Here is an 18484-nt window from a genome sequence, read left to right as displayed (position 1 = left end):
ACCATGCATATTCAACCTAAAATTTATTAATTTCTTAGGTTGACATTAATTTTGTCTCTCACTTTGATAAAATAAAAAAATATATATGTGGTGAACTTTTTTATTGGCTGTGTTATTTTAATCGGATGGAGTTAGATTCCATATTATGTGGAACCACTTACCCCATGATTCAGTATTTTTCTTATGAAGTGTATCAATGTCCAGCTATTCAAAATTGTTGATTAAAGTCAGTGACTTTAATCGTACTATCGTTTGATAAACAATTTAAGAAAAAGTGAATAGTGACATTGTCGCCTCAATTATTAGCAATTTTATCAGATTTACTTTTTCGGATTTAAACCAATTCGGATATGATCAATTAAGTACGTCTGAAATCCAATTCGGATTAGGGTCCGGACATATAACTATTTTGTAAATACGTGTTATTATCCCATTCGAGATCAATTTTTTGCCACCCCTAGATAGCGTAGAAGTGACGGAGAAGAAGAGAAGCCCCCAACTTGTTTGGTAAGCGAGAAAATGAAAGAAAATTGTTGATCAAAGTGATGGTATAATGACTTCATAAAAATAGTGGTTGCCTATGTGATAATTGACTTTGAGGTCAGTATCGTACTATCGTTTGGTAAACAATGGCAACTGATGATTGCGTGTTCTCCCAGCTATGAAGAAAACACAAGATTATTAGGGCTTTGAAGTGCAAGTGATAAGGTTTGGTTTGCACCACGTAGCAAGCATTGAATTCAAAATATTTATCACTTTTCAAAAGGCAAAACCATTGTTTCTATCCCTAAACCATCCAACTTTTTTCGATTTTATTCTTAAATTTTGAACTCAGCCGTTTCAATTTTAAACTTTCAACATTGTTCCTATTTTTGTCATGAGTAAAATTTCCGGTGAGACATGTGCACTATTTCCGGTGAGTCAAATTTTCTCAACTTCTTGATCTCAACTCCTTTTGTCAAATGACATCAGTGTCCGAAAAAGAAGCCATCTTCTTTCTAGGGGAAGCATCATTTAGGCATGGTTGAAAAGTCCATGAGAAAAGCACTAAAGTCATACTCTATTATATGAGAAGACAGCAATAATGAATTTACCTTGTACTATGACCACTCGTGGCCACATTTTTTTTAAGAAAAGCAAATATAAAATAGAGAAAAAAACTAAAGATTTGGAAGACAACGAAAGAGCTTATTCAACCTAAAATTTATTAATGTCTTAGGTTGACATTAATTTTGTGGTCCCTCACTTTGATAAAATATATGTGTGTTCAACTTTTTAATTGGCTGTTGTATTTTAAGTGAGATTCATATTATGTGGGGCCACCTACCCCATGATTCAGTATTTTTCTTATATTAAAAATTGTTGATTAAAGTTAGTGACTTTAATCGTACTATCGTTTGGTAAACAATTTAAGAAAAAGTAAATAGTGACATTGTCTCCTCAATTATTGGCAATTTTACCAGTTTCTCTTGATGATTCCTTACAACACAAATAAAATGTCCTGCTTTCATAGTTTACGGATTATCCATCCAATAAATATTATATTACATGATTTTTTAACATCGAAATCATTTGAGAGATGAACATGATATCTCTGAATAGTTTAAAGAATATATTAAGAGTATAGTAGAGGAATCAACTGTTGTATTTTGCTGAAAAGGATAAACCTAAAAAAAAGAAGATCAGAAAAGCAAGTAAAGAGAGGTAGCGTTAGGGGTGACAAAACACCGTCCAGTCAGGATGACCGAATTTGTCCGACCCGGATTAAACTAAGTTTGGATATAAGTTATACGTCCGAAATCTAGGTTCAAACACAAAAATTTTGTCCGGTATAAATCGAGTTCAGGTCCAAACACGAAAATCTTGTTAGATTTACTTGCCCGGAACCTAATTTGGATTAGATTATTATCCAATTTACTTTTTCAGATTTAAACCAATTCGGGTATGATCAATTAAATACGTCTGAAATCCAATCCGAATTAGGGATATAACTATTTCGTAAACAAGTGTTATTGTCCAGTTCGAAATCAATTTTTTGTCACCCCTAGATAGCGTAGAAGTGACGGAGGAGAAGAGAAGTCCCCAACTTGTTTGATGAGAGAGAAAATGAAATAACATTGTTGATCAAAATGATAGCGTAATGACTTCATAAAAATAGTGCTTGCCTTATGTGATAATTGACTTTGAGGATAGTACTGTACTACTGTTTGGTAAACAATTGCAACTAACGATTGCGTGTTCTCCCAACGATGAAGAAAACACAAGATTATTAGGCTTTGAAGTGCAAGTGATCAGGTTTGGTTTGCACCACGTGGCAAGTATTGAATTCAAAATATTTATCACTTTTCAAAAGGCAAAACCATTGTTTTTCTTTTCCTTAAATTATCCAACTTTTTTCGATTTTATCCTTAAATTATCAACTCAATCGTTTCTATCTTAAATTTTCAACTTTTTTCCCTTTTCTATCCTGAATCAAATTTTTCGATGAGACTCGGCCGGTTTTTACTGATGTGTCATCTTAATTCTGACGAACGTTACACAAGCTGTGTCAAAAAAAATTAAACAAATCCCCCAGGAAACAAATTTTTAATAAAAATCGGAAATCAATTGAAAAGAAAATTCAAAAAATGAAAAATCAAACCCTCTATGCCAAATTGAAAAAATCAGTTTGTGTTCTTATCAAATTGAAATTCTTCTCAGCTCCTTGAATCTGAACTCCTTTTGTCACATCACATCAGTGTCCGAAGAAGAAGCCATCTTCTTTCTAGAGAACCACCAATGGGATCTCAACGTCGCTGTTTCAACCTTCCTTGATGACGGAGAACCCTACTATCAATGCCCCATATACTCGAATCCGTCCCCCACCAACCTTCCCTATCTGCGTCGCCCTAATCAACTCCTACCTCTGCGAAATCCCAGAAGCCCCTTATCATTAAAAAACCCCATCATTCTCAACTGTCTCAACTCCTGCAAAAACCCTAAAGTCCTAAACAATACGGAGCCTCCTTCTCCGTCGCCTCACGATTCGAGATCATTTTTTGATCACTTTTTCATGTGCAAAATCATCACTTATTGGGTCTGATTTCTTTATTTTTTTAATCGATTTTGGATTCATCAATCTGTTTTTGACTCATGACTTTGGTTGAGATTCGACTTCCAGTTTTTGATTTTTTTAATCGATGTTTAATTATTTTCTTTTCGAATTTGCTTTCAAGTGAATTTGATTAATTTAATATTTTCTTACATGTCATCAAGCATGTGTATTGCTTGTCAGAATTTGAATGCCACGTCAGTAAAATCTGGTCGAGTCTCACCGAAAATCTGACTCAGGACAGAAATAGAAAAAGAGTTAAAAGTTTAAGGATATAAACAACTGAGTTCATAGTTTAAGAATAGAATCGAAAAAAAAGGGATAGAATCGAAAGAGGTTGGATAGTTTAAGGATAGAAACAATGGTTTTGCCCTTTTCAAAATAAGTACATAAAATAATTAATCTGTAAGTGGTTAGACATATGAAAACAGAAAAATTAGTAGAAATTAATAAAATGGCAACATTTATGACTACTCTCTTGGTAGATGATTGCAATAATCATTATTTTTCGTTAAATATGACTATTTTATTAAAAATACTTCATGTCCATATAGGTAATTTAACATCATATACTCTATGTCTAATTAGAGTATTTTTCAGTTTCACCAAACACCTAATCAGAGTATACTCTAGTGTATATGCTAGCATATATCGACAACATATACTCTAGCACAAACTCTATCAATCATACGCTCTACCAAACGCACTCTAAGAGAAGCCCCTAAGCATCCACAATGGGCGCTATTGTGCCCACACTTCATACTCCTCAATCCTTGTGCATCTATTAGCTTATCAAGGGCTACACTTCAATATATTCAGAGTTAACATTCTTGAGCCAACACTCCAAATATTAATTGGTTGAGTAGGTCCCGGAGAGAAAAAGAAAAGAAAAACAAGAGAGATGCAAGGAATGATGTGACATCAATTAATTGTTGAGTGGGTTCCGTAAAATTACTATTCATCAAATTTGAGCCACTCCAAATATGGAGTATGAGTAAAATTTCTACATATTTTCAAGTGTCAAATGTTGCTCATTGCTGACTTGATTTTCGGTAAAATAGGTTTTTAACATATAAATAATTTAATAAGTCATCATTTCCTTCCAAATGACTCCATTTTGGGAGGAAGAGTTCTGATAAAAACTTAATGAAATCTTCCCTCCAATTCCTTCCAAATCTCTCTTCTTAATTTTTTTCTTTACTATCCAAACAAAGAAATTGGAAAGAAGTTCTCTTTCCCTTCTCTTTTCTTCCCTCCAAATCCCTCAATCCAAACACACTTTAAAACTCATATTTTTTTACAATACATATACAGAATAGTCATCTCATAATCCCTAATATGATTAACTGACACGTCTATAAAATCGAGCATATGGTTATTGGAGAGTAGATCCGATTTTGCACGTCATGGAAAATACTTTGGACAACTTTTGTGCAATCTGAATTTTATTTAACTTCTTTTAGCTAAGATATGGGTTATAAACGTCATCTCTGAAGTTGACGGGTTTGCAGTGATTGAACATGTGTGTAGGAAAACTTTAGTCACACCCCACCTTTTACTAAAGATACCCCAATTTGAGTTGATCATCCCTTGTAAAACTCAGTTGACGGGGTGTTTTTAGTAAAAAGTGGGGTGTGACTAAAGTTTTCCATGTGTGTATTAGACTTGATCATCATGTCCTAAGCCCGGCCCAATGTATTGGGCTAATATCTTCCCCTCGAGTCAAGCCCAAACCTGGCTCGACCTGGAAATGCTAATTATCATATTACCTGTTTTTTAGTATATCTGCTTTATAAGTAATCCAATTATCATTACGGATAGATATTAAATATGAATCAAATGATATAATGCAGTGGAATTCAGATTACACCGCAATATAGGACGTACCAAACAGACTCTTAAGTGTGGTAAACCAAAAAAAATTTGCATTAATCGTGTCCAACTTTTTTAAAAAATTATTTAGGCCAGAAATAATATCATACTATAATTAAGCATAAAATTTTGTTATTATCATAATATATATATATATATATTTATATATATATATATATATATTTATATATATATATATATATATATATATATATATAAATTATAATGTCCAACACAGTTAGTGTCGACAATAAATCAACTTAACCTGAAGTCAGGAATCACATGACCTCACAAATTTGTCTTTGACATCTTACAAAAGCCAACATTTGTCAAATTTGTTTGGGCTTCAAATCGTTGGATTACTGGTTTAATTTCAGAGAATTCAATTCCAAATCTAACACACAAATTAAGATGCATGGTGCATATTCAATGTGGATATATACGCACCGTTTATATACATATCTTAACACGTCGAGATTCCAAAACAAAAGCTGGGGGTTACATGGACAACATAAGACCAACCATGTTGACAAGTGCATGTCCACATGCAGAACCACAATGCTTTACACGTATCCCTTCTTTATAACCCCAAAAGTTATAGCAATTTAATTTGTGGGTGGATCACAAAATCAAGTGAACATTTTGTGGGTCTGTTTGGTTGTTTCTGCAGTATGGCTCAAACGGTAGGAAGGAATGTCGAAGCTTCACTGATGTTTCTGAATTTGGTCATGTATTTTATTGTGTTGGGTTTTGGTAGTTGGTGTCTCAACAGGTTCATCAATGGCCAAACTAACCACCCAAGTAAGCCTTTCTTCTTTCCTTTTTCAATTATTAACTCTACATGACTTGATGTTTTGTCCATTGAACTGAATTTGAAGGTTTTGGAGGAAATGCTGCAACATTTTTTTTCTTGACCTTTCACAATGCTGGCAGCTGTTGTTCGGATAGTGTCTAAGTTTGCAGCTGCAAACCACAGCAGGGTGACCGACACCAAAGTGTGTGTGTACTTACCCCAAGTGTAGGGTATCGTCAAGTAATAAACCGGTGAGTCCGGTATCGATCCACGAGGAAGCAATGCAAATTTGAAGTGAATGATATGCAAATGACTAGCTAACACTAATAAACACAATGAATATCAAATAAAAGCAAGTAAAAGAAATGGGCCGAATGACTCGGTAGCATGAGCGATTTTGTGATCAAAGTAAGCACAAATTGGACTTAAAACAATTAATTAAAAACCTAGTCTCTAGTCCGTCCCGGTGGCTACTCGGTTCTCATACTCAAGGTATCATTGCAAACACACACAACCATACACAATGCATTGTGTGATACTATCAATCATGCATATGCAAAGAGAATTGGGTTATAAGACTTCAATTCATACATGTAGGCCATCGGGTCTCTTAATCTACGATGAACGCAAAGGGATAAGCACCTAATATTATGAATTAATATTCCCCCTTGAGGCTTGGCTTGGCTAACACCCTAGTTTCACACTCAAAGATCAATTAACCATAACTCTCCCATGCACATTCCTAATTTAACCCAAAACCCCATCATCAATACACATAATTAATAGCTATGCAATGAAAAACTCAATTAATTAAGGAAATCATGCAATGGGTTTAACAATTCTCAATTGAACACATTAGATGCAATCCCTAGACTAGACAATCCAAGAATACAAGCAAATATGTCATTCCCATAGATCCAATCACACAACTATCACGAAATTAAAAGAGAGAAATCGAAGCTACGATTCTTTGAGCATACCTTAAGTAATCGAAACCGAGCACCCACCGTTTGGGACTAGAAACTAGAAAGAGAACTTAGCCACTCATCATAATGGACATAAACATCAATTTTATAGATGAAAAACAATGTCTACACACGAAATCACAAGAAACCAAGAAAAACTTAGAGAGAGAAATAGAGAGAAAAACAATGGAGGCAAGAAGTTGGAGGAGATGAATTGTCCGGAAGCCAACCAAATCTTAGGGTTTTCTTCTCTTTTTTTTACAATAGAAAATACCTAACTACCCTTATAAAATCGTTTCCCATTGGTTACATACATGATTTACCCCAAATGCCCTTGAAATTTCGGTGCAGAAAATTGCAGATTCGTCGTAGGTGTCCGGACGGGTGTCTGGACGCTTCATGCCTCCAACTTTGCATTGGATCTTTTTTCCATCTTCAAATCTCGACCTTCAATTACATGTGCAAATCTTGGCATGTGCACTTGCAGCCATCTTTGACCATTTGATTAAACTTGCACCAAATCTTGACCTTGGTATCTCCAACAATTTTGTCATCTTTGACCATTTGATCAAACTTGCACCAAATCTTGGCATTGGTATCTCCAACAATTTCCTTTTAAATGTGTAGCAACTTGCAGCCATCTTTGACTCCAAAAATCAAGTAAGATCTTCTTTTAAGTCAAAAATTGCAAGCAAGAATGTTGTCTTATGCACAACCATTGGATTCACCTTTAAATGATCATCTTAACCCTTCAAGTCTTGTTGTAATCTAATCCATTCATAATTCAAAACAATTCAATCTCGGCCATAGATTAGTGTACCGTTGGAGCTTGTAGTCTTCAAGAATATCTTCATAATCTAAGTCCCGACACCTCACAGCAAAAAGTGCCCAAAAAGTGCTCCAACTTGCCCAATTCAGTCATTTAAGCCCGATTTCCTGCAGAACCAACGGGAAACATGTATAAGGGTAAAATTACTTTATTTAAACACAAATGAATTACTATAAGCACTAGAACCTCCTAATTAGATAGTATTAGGACCTCAAAATAGAGGTCTGGTCACACCCCCCAACTTAGACGTTGCTAGTCCCTAGCAATGCAAACACTTCTAAAAATAAAATCCTAATTCACTGACGTAGGCATCACGGTTGCATTTAGCATATGCAACAAGCCTTTAAACCCCTAGGTCACCCTAGTGGACGAGTTGTAGTCTCGTGAGGGCTTATCAGAGCGATACCCACAAACACTTGCCAAGGGATCCACTATTACTTTGAAAGCACCATAAATGATTCTTAAGTTCTCACATGCAAGAAATAGAGCTAATCCCCCAATTTCCCCGCTAGTTGAAGACATGCAAAATCTTTAGAAAATCAATCTCAAATTCCCTCAAAGATGACTAAGAACATTTTTATACTATGAAAAATATAAGTGCAATCAAGCAAGACAACTCAATACATTCACACAAGTAAAACCTTGTTACGGAACCTTTTGGTGTTCATAAATCCCCAATCCCAAATGTACACAAAAATATAAAAACATTGTGCTAAGTAAATGACTTACACAATTGGATTAAATGTATGTGTTTATAAAAGATAATTTGGATGGGCATAGCTTTGAGAAAGAAATCACCTACAAGAGCAATTAATGCATCCGCCAACTCACTTGCTTACCTTGAATCAAATTCATCAAAAGGTTAAATGGTTTGTAATGTGGCTAAGGGACAAGGTAGGAAGAATTTGGACTAGGTAACAAGTTGCAAGGTTAAGTTCAAACATGTGAGCTAAATTCTCATTTTGTCACCCCTTCCATTGCACCACAAATTCAAACACTTCTCATCCTTTACACACAAAGGATTAACTTTATTGCACACACCTCTTTTTGATTTTTTTTCTATGCATTTTTTTTTTTTTCGAAAATGAACAACATTTGAGCAACAACCCTCAAATTTTTTTTTTTTCAACATAAGAAAGGGTAATATCACTACCAACTTTTTTTTTTTTTTTTTTTTTTTCAAGCTCCTACTCAACCTTGCAACCAAAAGTGGGAAGTATTTAAGGAAGTGGTGCACACAAGGCTTGTAAGTGAAATAAAAAGGCTTAAAGAAATTTAGGCTTATAATCACTCACAAAGGAATAGGCTAAGCTCAAATCTCTCAACCTAATGAATCATTCAATCCTAAGTTCACAGGCAAGTGGCAGAATACAAAAATCACACTTCTCAGTAATCAAATGTAATGGATGCAAAGCTATTGAAGAACACGTACATAAGATGTCAAATGAATATCAATGAATAGCATCACCCAGAACCCAATGTATATCAAGGAAGAATGGCTCAAAAGATTGAGAAGGGATAAAAGGTAGTTTTCCAGACAAAATGATCAAAAAACGTAGTCATACATATGCTTCAATGCCAAGATGCCCACTTAATCACAGTTTTGATATCAAACTAGGTCCCAATCATCCCAAGAAAGATTGATCATAGTCATCCTACTCAATCACATGCTTCGACTTCACAAAAGAAATCAAGAAACCTACTCTACACTTGCACGTTCGAACAAGAATAAGAAATTAACGTTGAAATTGGTAGTGAATCCCAAAAGCATCTACCCTTCCCTTCCTAAAGTCCATCTAGCATGTATGAACAACAAAGCATAACACAATAGGATAGAGGGTAGGAAATCATACCATACTCTTCAAAAGTGATCGGAATCATGAGAAACGAAGCGTATCCTGAAAAAGTTAATACCAACCACACTATCCAAGCATGACACAACAAGATTTTATTTTTATTTTTTTTTTTTTTAATTTTAATTTTAATTTTTTTTTTAATATTCACAAAAGCACATCAAAATAAAGCAAGTTTACAATGAATTCACAATATTCCCTCACCCCCCAACTTAAATGAGACATTGTCCCCAATGTCAAGCATGATAAACAAGGCAAGAACAAATTGTAAAATGCATTGTGAACATACAAAAATACACCAAAAATGAATGAAAAATAATCTAACACTACATATTTACAAGAGAGCTCTTTTCATGCACACTAGGAAGGAGTGGGATCCACAAGGTCCCATTCTTCGGCCAATTCATTAAAATTTTCCAAGTATGGTTTCAAACGTTGGCCATTAACCTTAAAAGTTTTTCCACTCCTAGGATCATCAATGTCAATGCTTCCATATGGGGAAACCTTGCGGACAATAAAAGGTCCGGTCCATTTGGTACGTAACTTCCCGGGGAACAAGTGTAACCGGGAGTTGTATAAAAGAACCTTTTGTCCCTCATGAAAAACTTTCCTCACAATGTGCTTGTCATGGTATCTTTTCATTTTAAGCTTAGCAATTTTGGCATTTTCGAAAGCATCATTCCTCAACTCCTCAATCTCGTGGATTTGGAGTTTGCGATGCCCCCCAACTTGATCGGTGGAGTCATTCAAAGTGCGAATGGCCCAATAGGCCTTGTGCTCCAATTCCACCGGCAAGTGGCAAGCCTTGCCATAGACAAGTCTATAAGGAGACATTCCAAGGGCAGTCTTATATGCAGTACGGTAAGCCCACAAAGCATCAATCAATTTTGAAGACCAATCTTTTCTATTGGAACCAACCGTTTTTTCAAGAATACGTTTAATCTCCCTATTTGCCAATTCCGCTTGGCCACTTGTTTGTGGATGATATGGGGTGCCAACTTTGTGCAAAATGCCATATTGTTTCATCAAAGTTCTAACCGGGGCATTGCAAAAGTGAGACCCACCATCACTTATGATGGCTCGAGGCATCCCAAATCTTGAGAAAATGTTTTCTTTTAAAAATTTTATCACAACTTGGTGATCATTTGTTCGAGAAGGGATAGCCTCTACCCACTTTGACACATAATCCACACCAACCAAGATATACAAATAACCAAATGAATTAGGGAAAGGTCCCATGAAATCAATGGCCCAACAATCAAAAATTTCCAAGATGTTAATAGGTTGGAGGGGCATCATCTCACGTTTTCCTAAATTACCTAACCTTTGGCAATTGTCACAAGATAGGCAATAAGCATGGACATCTTTGTGCAAAGAAGGCCAATATAAGCCACTTTGAAGAATTTTGGCCGCGGTCTTTTTGGAGGAAAAATGGCCTCCACAAGCATATTTATGGCAAAAGGCCATGACACTTTCAAATTCATTATTGGGGATGCACCTCCTAATCACTTGATCGGAACAATACTTGAACAAATAGGGGTCATCCCAAAAGAAGTTTCGCACATTGCGAAGAAATTTGGATCTATCAATCTTGCTCCAATGAGATGGCATTTTTCCGGACACCAAAAAGTTGGCGATGTCCGCATACCATGGAGTCAATTTGGAAGAGATGGCATTGGTGAGGAAGAGTTTTTCATCCGGGAAATGTTCATTGATGGGTATGCCATGTGAAATCAAATTTTGTCCGGGAAGTCTAGATAAATGGTCGGCCACTACATTCTCCACTCCTTTCTTATCTTTAATTTCAAGGTCAAATTCTTGAAGTAAGAGAATCCATCTTAACAACCTAGGCTTGGCATTCGCTTTTGAAAGCAAATACTTTAAAGCCGCATGGTCGGTAAAGATGATGACTTTCGAGCCAACCAAATAAGATCTAAACTTGTCCAAAGCAAAGACTATAGCTAGTAATTCCTTTTCAGTGGTGGTATAATTCACTTGAGCATCATTCAAAGTCTTACTAGCATAGTATATAACATGAGCATTTTTTTCTTTTCTTTGTCCTAGGACCGCCCCAACCGCCACATCACTTGCATCACACATGAGTTCAAAGGGCATACTCCAATCGGGAGTTTGCATAATGGGTGCGGTGGTTAGGGCACCTTTCAAATCATCAAAGGCTTTTTGACATTGTGGTGTCCATTCAAAAGAGACATCTTGAGCAAGCAAGTTACTTAAAGGTTTGGCAATGGCACTAAAAGAATTAATGAACCTTCTATAGAAACCCGCATGACCCAAAAAAGATCTCACATCTTTAACACATGTAGGGGGAGGTAACTTTTGAATTAATTCAATTTTTGCCTTGTCAACCTCTATCCCTTTGGATGACACAATGTGTCCCAATACAATTCCATGTGTCACCATGAAATGACACTTTTCCCAATTGAGAACCAATTGGCTCTCCTCACATCTTTTTAACACACATGCCAAATTAGCAAGGCATTGGTCATAGGTATCTCCGTAAACCGAGAAATCGTCCATAAAGACCTCCACAATATTCTCAACCATGGCACTAAAGATACTCATCATGCACCTTTGAAAGGTAGCCGGAGCATTGCATAACCCAAAAGGCATGCGTCTATAAGCAAAAGTTCCAAATGGACATGTGAATGTGGTTTTATCTTGGTCTTCTAAGGCAATCTCTATTTGATTATATCCGGAATACCCATCGAGGAAGTAATAATAGGCTCTACCCGCCACTCTCTCAAGGACTTGATCAAGGAAGGGTAAGGCGAAATGGTCTTTTCGAGTAACCATATTGAGTCTACGGTAGTCAATGCACATACGCCACCCGGTTTGAATTCGAGTGGGAACCAATTCGTTCTTGTCATTCTGAACTACCGTAACTCCGGACTTTTTGGGGACCACTTGGGTAGGAGATACCCATTTGGAATCCGCTATGGGATAAACTATCCCCGCGTCAAGCAATTTTAGCACCTCCCCCCTAACTACCTCCTTCATGTTCGGATTTAAACGTCTTTGCATTTGTCTAATGGGCTTAGCTTCCTCTTCCATGTAAATCCTATGAGTACAAACCAAAGGACTAATACCCTTCAAATCAGCAATTGTCCAACCTATTGCCCTTCTATACCTTTGCAACACTTGAACAAGTTTCTCTTCTTGGGAAGAAGTAAGTAGGGAAGATATCACAACAGGGTATGACTCATTCTCTCCCAAAAACACATATTTCAGCTCACTTGGTAAGGGTTTCCTTTCCGGTGTTGGTGGATGCTCTAAAGATGATTCAAGCTTAGTCTTGGAAGGTTCTAATTCCTCAATGGGTGGGTTGAATCGTCCTATGCTATGGATAGCTAAAGACTCCAAAACCTCATTAATTTCCTCTTCCTCAACTAAAAATTGACTACCTTTTTCACTCAAAGCTAGCACACCTTCCACCGAATCCCTAGCAAGAGTTTTCTCTAAGTTCTCCTCAATATATGAATGGATCCAATCTACTTCCCTAATGTCTTCAAACTCTCCCATTTGCTTAGACACATTAAAGATGTTCATCTCCGCTGTCATATTCCCAAAAGATAGCACCATGACACCATTCCTACAATTGATCAAAGCATTTGAAGTTGCTAGGAAGGGTCTACCTAGAAGGACCGAGATTGGTTTGCTAAAGCTAGGGAGGGGTTGAGTATCTAAAACCACAAAGTCAACCGGGAAATAGAATTCATCCACTTGAACTAGCACATCTTCAACTATTCCTCTAGGAATCTTGACGGATCTATCGGCTAGTTGCAAGGTAATTCTTGTAGGCTTAAGCTCACCTAACCCTAATTGTTGATAGACCGAGTATGGAAGGAGATTAACACTAGCACCTAAATCCAACAATGCTTGTTCAATCCTATGGTTCCCTAAGACTATTGGAATGGTAGGGCAACCGGGATCCTTATATTTAGGTGGAGTGGTGGCTTGTAAGATGGAGCTTGCTTGCTCCGTAAGAAAAGCCTTCTCCTTCACATTCAATTTACGTTTCACGGTACACAAATCCTTGAGGAACTTTGCGTACGAGGGAACTTGTTTGATGGCATCTAAAAGAGGTATGTTCACTTTCACTTGTTTGAAAAGTTCAAACATCTCTTTGTGTAGAGCCTCATTGGTTTTCTTCCCTAAGCGGTGAGGAAATGGTGGCCTTGGGATACACTCTCTATCCTTAGATGTGTCTACCCTTGTCCTAAGTGATTGCCCCTCACTCTCCTCTTCTCCTCTTGGTATTTTCTCACATTTTTCTGAATTTCTGGATGAAGTGTCCGGACAATCCAAAATAGGTGTCCGAACACTTGCACCTAGTGAATCATTTTCCTGCACAAATTTCTCCAAACTCTCTTCCTTTCCACTATTTCCTTCATCCTTTTCCCCCACTCTATCACCAAAATTCTGCACATCATCACTTTGATCAACATTCTCATTTGGTATGGGTCTATCCACAATGCGCCCATTCCTCAAAGTGAGGATGGATTGGGCTTGTTCATGTCCACTCACCCCCCCACTAGTAGATTCTAGCAAATTGGCTTGTTTGGATGGATTGGGGTATGGTTGAGCTGGGAATTTACCCTTCTCATATGTGGTGAGAGCTTGGGTGACCTTAGTGATTTGACTCTTAATATCCTCAATGGCCCTATTGGTTTGTTTTTGGAATTTGGTGGCCTTTTGATTCTCCCCTATTTGAGCTTGCATGAAAATGTTAAGAGTATCTTCAAGAGACCTCTTAGGAGGTGGAATGTAAGATTGTGGAGGTGGTTGTGCAACACTTGGAGGAGGCAATTGTTGTTGGGGTGGATTGGGGAGTGATTGGGATTGAACATTCCCATCATTCCTCCACCCAAAGTTTGGATGATTCCTCCAAGGGTAATTCTCATTGTACGAATTGTTGCCTTGGTGATTGGTAGGGTAGGGCTTCCTAAAGTTCTGAGAATTGTTCCCATTGTAACCTTGCCCAAATAGGACTTCCTTACAAGCCGGTAAGGCATTACACTCATCCGTCCTATGATCCCTACTTTCACACAAAGTACAAGCAACTTGTTCATCAACACCAACTGCATTTATAGGGGCCTTTTGTGACTCTAAGGACTCCAATTTCTTGGACAACAAAGCAAGTTTAGCATGCACATCATCATTTTCATTCAACACAAACTTGCCACTAGAGCTTGACACAACCTCATGTCGGGTTAGGGGAGGAGCTTCCCAAGATCGGGATTCCTCCGCCAACCCATCAAAGAAAGTAAATGCTTCATTGGCATCCCTATTCAAAAAGTCACCTTGAGTCATAGTGGAAACCAATTTCTTCAAAGATGGAGTCAAAGATTTGTGGAAGAAATTCACAATTTGAAATTTTTGAAATCCATGGTGAGGACACATAAACAACAAATCTTTAAACCTCTCCCAAGCTTGGAAGAAAGTTTCATGTTCTTTGCAATGAAAATTCATGATTTGTGTTTGATAAGAAATGGTACGGTGGGAAGGAAAATATTTGTTGAGAAATTCTTCTTGCATTGCCGCCCAAGTCGCAATGGATTGGGGGCGCAAGTTCTCAAACCATTGTTTTGCATGATCCTTCAAAGAGAATGGAAAAAGTTTGAGTCTCAAAATTTCTTGTGTGCATGTAACATCACCAAAAGTAGTACACACCGATTCAAAATCACTCACATGTGAATATGGTCGTTCCGATTCCATTCCATGGAATTTGGGAATCATTTGGAACATTGATGGTTTAAGGCTCACATTTTGTTGGTTCGGTGGCATGATGATGCAAGAAGGTTGAGTTTGCCTTGCGGGATGCATGAGCTCCCTCAAAGTGCGATGCTCTTGGGCATGAATGTACTCCACAGGAGGAGGTGCATGTAAATTTTGCCCAAAAGGAGCATATTGTGGCACTTGTGGCATTGGGTAATACATAGGATGTACATAATTATATGGGGGAGGCATATGGTATGCGGGAGGCATATTGGGAGGTTGGTAGACATTTTGTGGGGCAATTTGTGCCGCATTGTCTTGTTGAAGTGGTTGAGGTGCATTTTGCAAAGCATGCTCAACTTGAACATTTGGTAAATTCTGGGTATTTGGCACATTTTGGGCATCTTGCCCTTGCGCCGGATTCATCAATTCATCAATGTTCACACGTTGCAAAAGACGACGTAATACATCAAGATTGATATCACCCCCACGTACACTCCCCGCATCACTCGCATTTATGTCACCACCTCTCCCATCTCTATTAGACCCATGCCCACTAGCGCTATCTCTAAGATGAGACATGATGGCAAACAAAGCTATCAAGTAACACGAAAGATGACCACCAACCAAGTCAAGTAACACCAGATTTTTTTTTTTTTTTTCAATCAACAAACAACCAAGAGCAATATCAAGCAAGAACAAGAGCAAAGATAGGAATAGAATGACAATCAACCTCAGGAACAATTACACACCAAGATGTAGCAAGTAGTGATAGAAAGAAAAATGCGCAAAGCTTTCTCAAACAACGTATCACTACCAAGCAGCAAACAAGGTGGCATCCATCGCCCACAGGAATCTAAGTTAGCCCCATCCGCCAAGTTCTCCTCACAATTTTTTTTTTTCTCTTTTCAGCAACTACACTAATTCAACTACACTAGAAAGCAAGTAAAAGGGAGGAACAAAGTTACCCTTGAAGCGTGACCGTGCTCCTTCCTTATTTGATGGTGTTTAATAGCATAAAGCTAGCATCTACAAGCCACCCAACTCCGTCTTTGACACTCGCTTCCCCGGCAACGGCGCCAAAAACTTGACCGACACCAAAGTGTGTGTGTACTTACCCCAAGTGTAGGGTATCGTCAAGTAATAAACCGGTGAGTCCGGTATCGATCCACGAGGAAGCAATGCAAATTTGAAGTGAATGATATGCAAATGACTAGCTAACACTAATAAACACAATGAATATCAAATAAAAGCAAGTAAAAGAAATGGGCCGAATGACTCGGTAGCATGAGCGATTTTGTGATCAAAGTAAGCACAAATTGGACTTAAAACAATTAATTAAAAACCTAGTCTCTAGTCCGTCCCGGTGGCTACTCGGTTCTCATACTCAAGGTATCATTGCAAACACACACAACCATACACAATGCATTGTGTGATACTATCAATCATGCATATGCAAAGAGAATTGGGTTATAAGACTTCAATTCATACATGTAGGCCATCGGGTCTCTTAATCTACGATGAACGCAAAGGGATAAGCACCTAATATTATGAATTAATATTCCCCCTTGGGGCTTGGCTTGGCTAACACCCTAGTTTCACACTCAAAGATCAATTAACCATAACTCTCCCATGCACATTCCTAATTTAACCCAAAACCCCATCATCAATACACATAATTAATAGCTATGCAATGAAAAACTCAATTAATTAAGGAAATCATGCAATGGTTTAACAATTCTCAATTGAACACATTAGATGCAATCCCTAGACTAGACAATCCAAGAATACAAGCAAATATGTCATTCCCATAGATCCAATCACACAACTATCACGAAATTAAAAGAGAGAAATCGAAGCTACGATTCTTTGAGCATACCTTAAGTAATCGAAACCGAGCACCCACCGTTTGGGACTAGAAACTAGAAAGAGAACTTAGCCACTCATCATAATGGACATAAACATCAATTTTATAGATGAAAAACAATGTCTACACACGAAATCACAAGAAACCAAGAAAAACTTAGAGAGAGAAATAGAGAGAAAAACAATGGAGGCAAGAAGTTGGAGGAGATGAATTGTCCGGAAGCCAACCAAATCTTAGGGTTTTCTTCTCTTTTTTTTACAATAGAAAATACCTAACTACCCTTATAAAATCGTTTCCCATTGGTTACATACATGATTTACCCCAAATGCCCTTGAAATTTCGGTGCAGAAAATTGCAGATTCGTCGTAGGTGTCCGGACGGGTGTCTGGACGCTTCATGCCTCCAACTTTGTCCGAACAAGGTCTGATTCCAAGCTCTTGTGATTTCCACCATTGGATCTTTTTTCCATCTTCAAATCTCGACCTTCAATTACATGTGCAAATCTTGGCATGTGCACTTGCAGCCATCTTTGACCATTTGATTAAACTTGCACCAAATCTTGACCTTGGTATCTCCAACAATTTTGTCATCTTTGACCATTTGATCAAACTTGCACCAAATCTTGGCATTGGTATCTCCAACAATTTCCTTTTAAATGTGTAGCAACTTGCAGCCATCTTTGACTCCAAAAATCAAGTAAGATCTTCTTTTAAGTCAAAAATTGCAAGCAAGAATGTTGTCTTATGCACAACCATTGGATTCACCTTTAAATGATCATCTTAACCCTTCAAGTCTTGTTGTAATCTAATCCATTCATAATTCAAAACAATTCAATCTCGGCCATAGATTAGTGTACCGTTGGAGCTTGTAGTCTTCAAGAATATCTTCATAATCTAAGTCCCGACACCTCACAGCAAAAAGTGCCCAAAAAGTGCTCCAACTTGCCCAATTCAGTCATTTAAGCCCGATTTCCTGCAGAACCAACGGGAAACATGTATAAGGGTAAAATTACTTTATTTAAACACAAATGAATTACTATAAGCACTAGAACCTCCTAATTAGATAGTATTAGGACCTCAAAATAGAGGTCCGGTCACAGGGCATGGAGGAATGATAGTCTGGCAGCTGCAGGATCATCTTCTCTAATAGCTTGGGCCCTAACAGCACTGGCTTTTGGGTAATTTTCACAGTAGCTACTCTTGCACCATTAACTATAAAAGCCAGTATTGTTAATTCAGTAATAATTTTGTTCTTGTTGGTGTAGCTTGGCATGTAAGGACATCAACATAGGAGGGTACAGAGGGTGGAGGCTGAAGGTGCTGGAGGCATTTATAATAATACTCACATTCACTGAACTTCTCTATGTTTTGTTGAATCATGCTGGGTTGTACAGTGGCAGATATGGTCCAGGATATCGAGACTCCGACTATGGAGTGGCGATACTGATCCTGCCCATAAGGGTACTAGTGTTCCAGTGA

General features: G+C 37.6%; 2 pseudogenes; both read left to right on the top strand.

Moving 5' to 3' along the window:
• Positions 1–18484, top strand: part of LOC120014219 — an 18747-nt pseudogene extending 263 nt beyond the window's left edge.
• On the top strand, positions 14805–14904 carry LOC120015803 (annotated as a pseudogene).

Source organism: Tripterygium wilfordii, chromosome 14 (assembly GCF_013401445.1).
Source record: "Tripterygium wilfordii isolate XIE 37 chromosome 14, ASM1340144v1, whole genome shotgun sequence".
Lineage (NCBI taxonomy): Eukaryota > Viridiplantae > Streptophyta > Magnoliopsida > Celastrales > Celastraceae > Tripterygium > Tripterygium wilfordii.
This window is presented reverse-complemented; position numbering and strand designations above follow the sequence as displayed.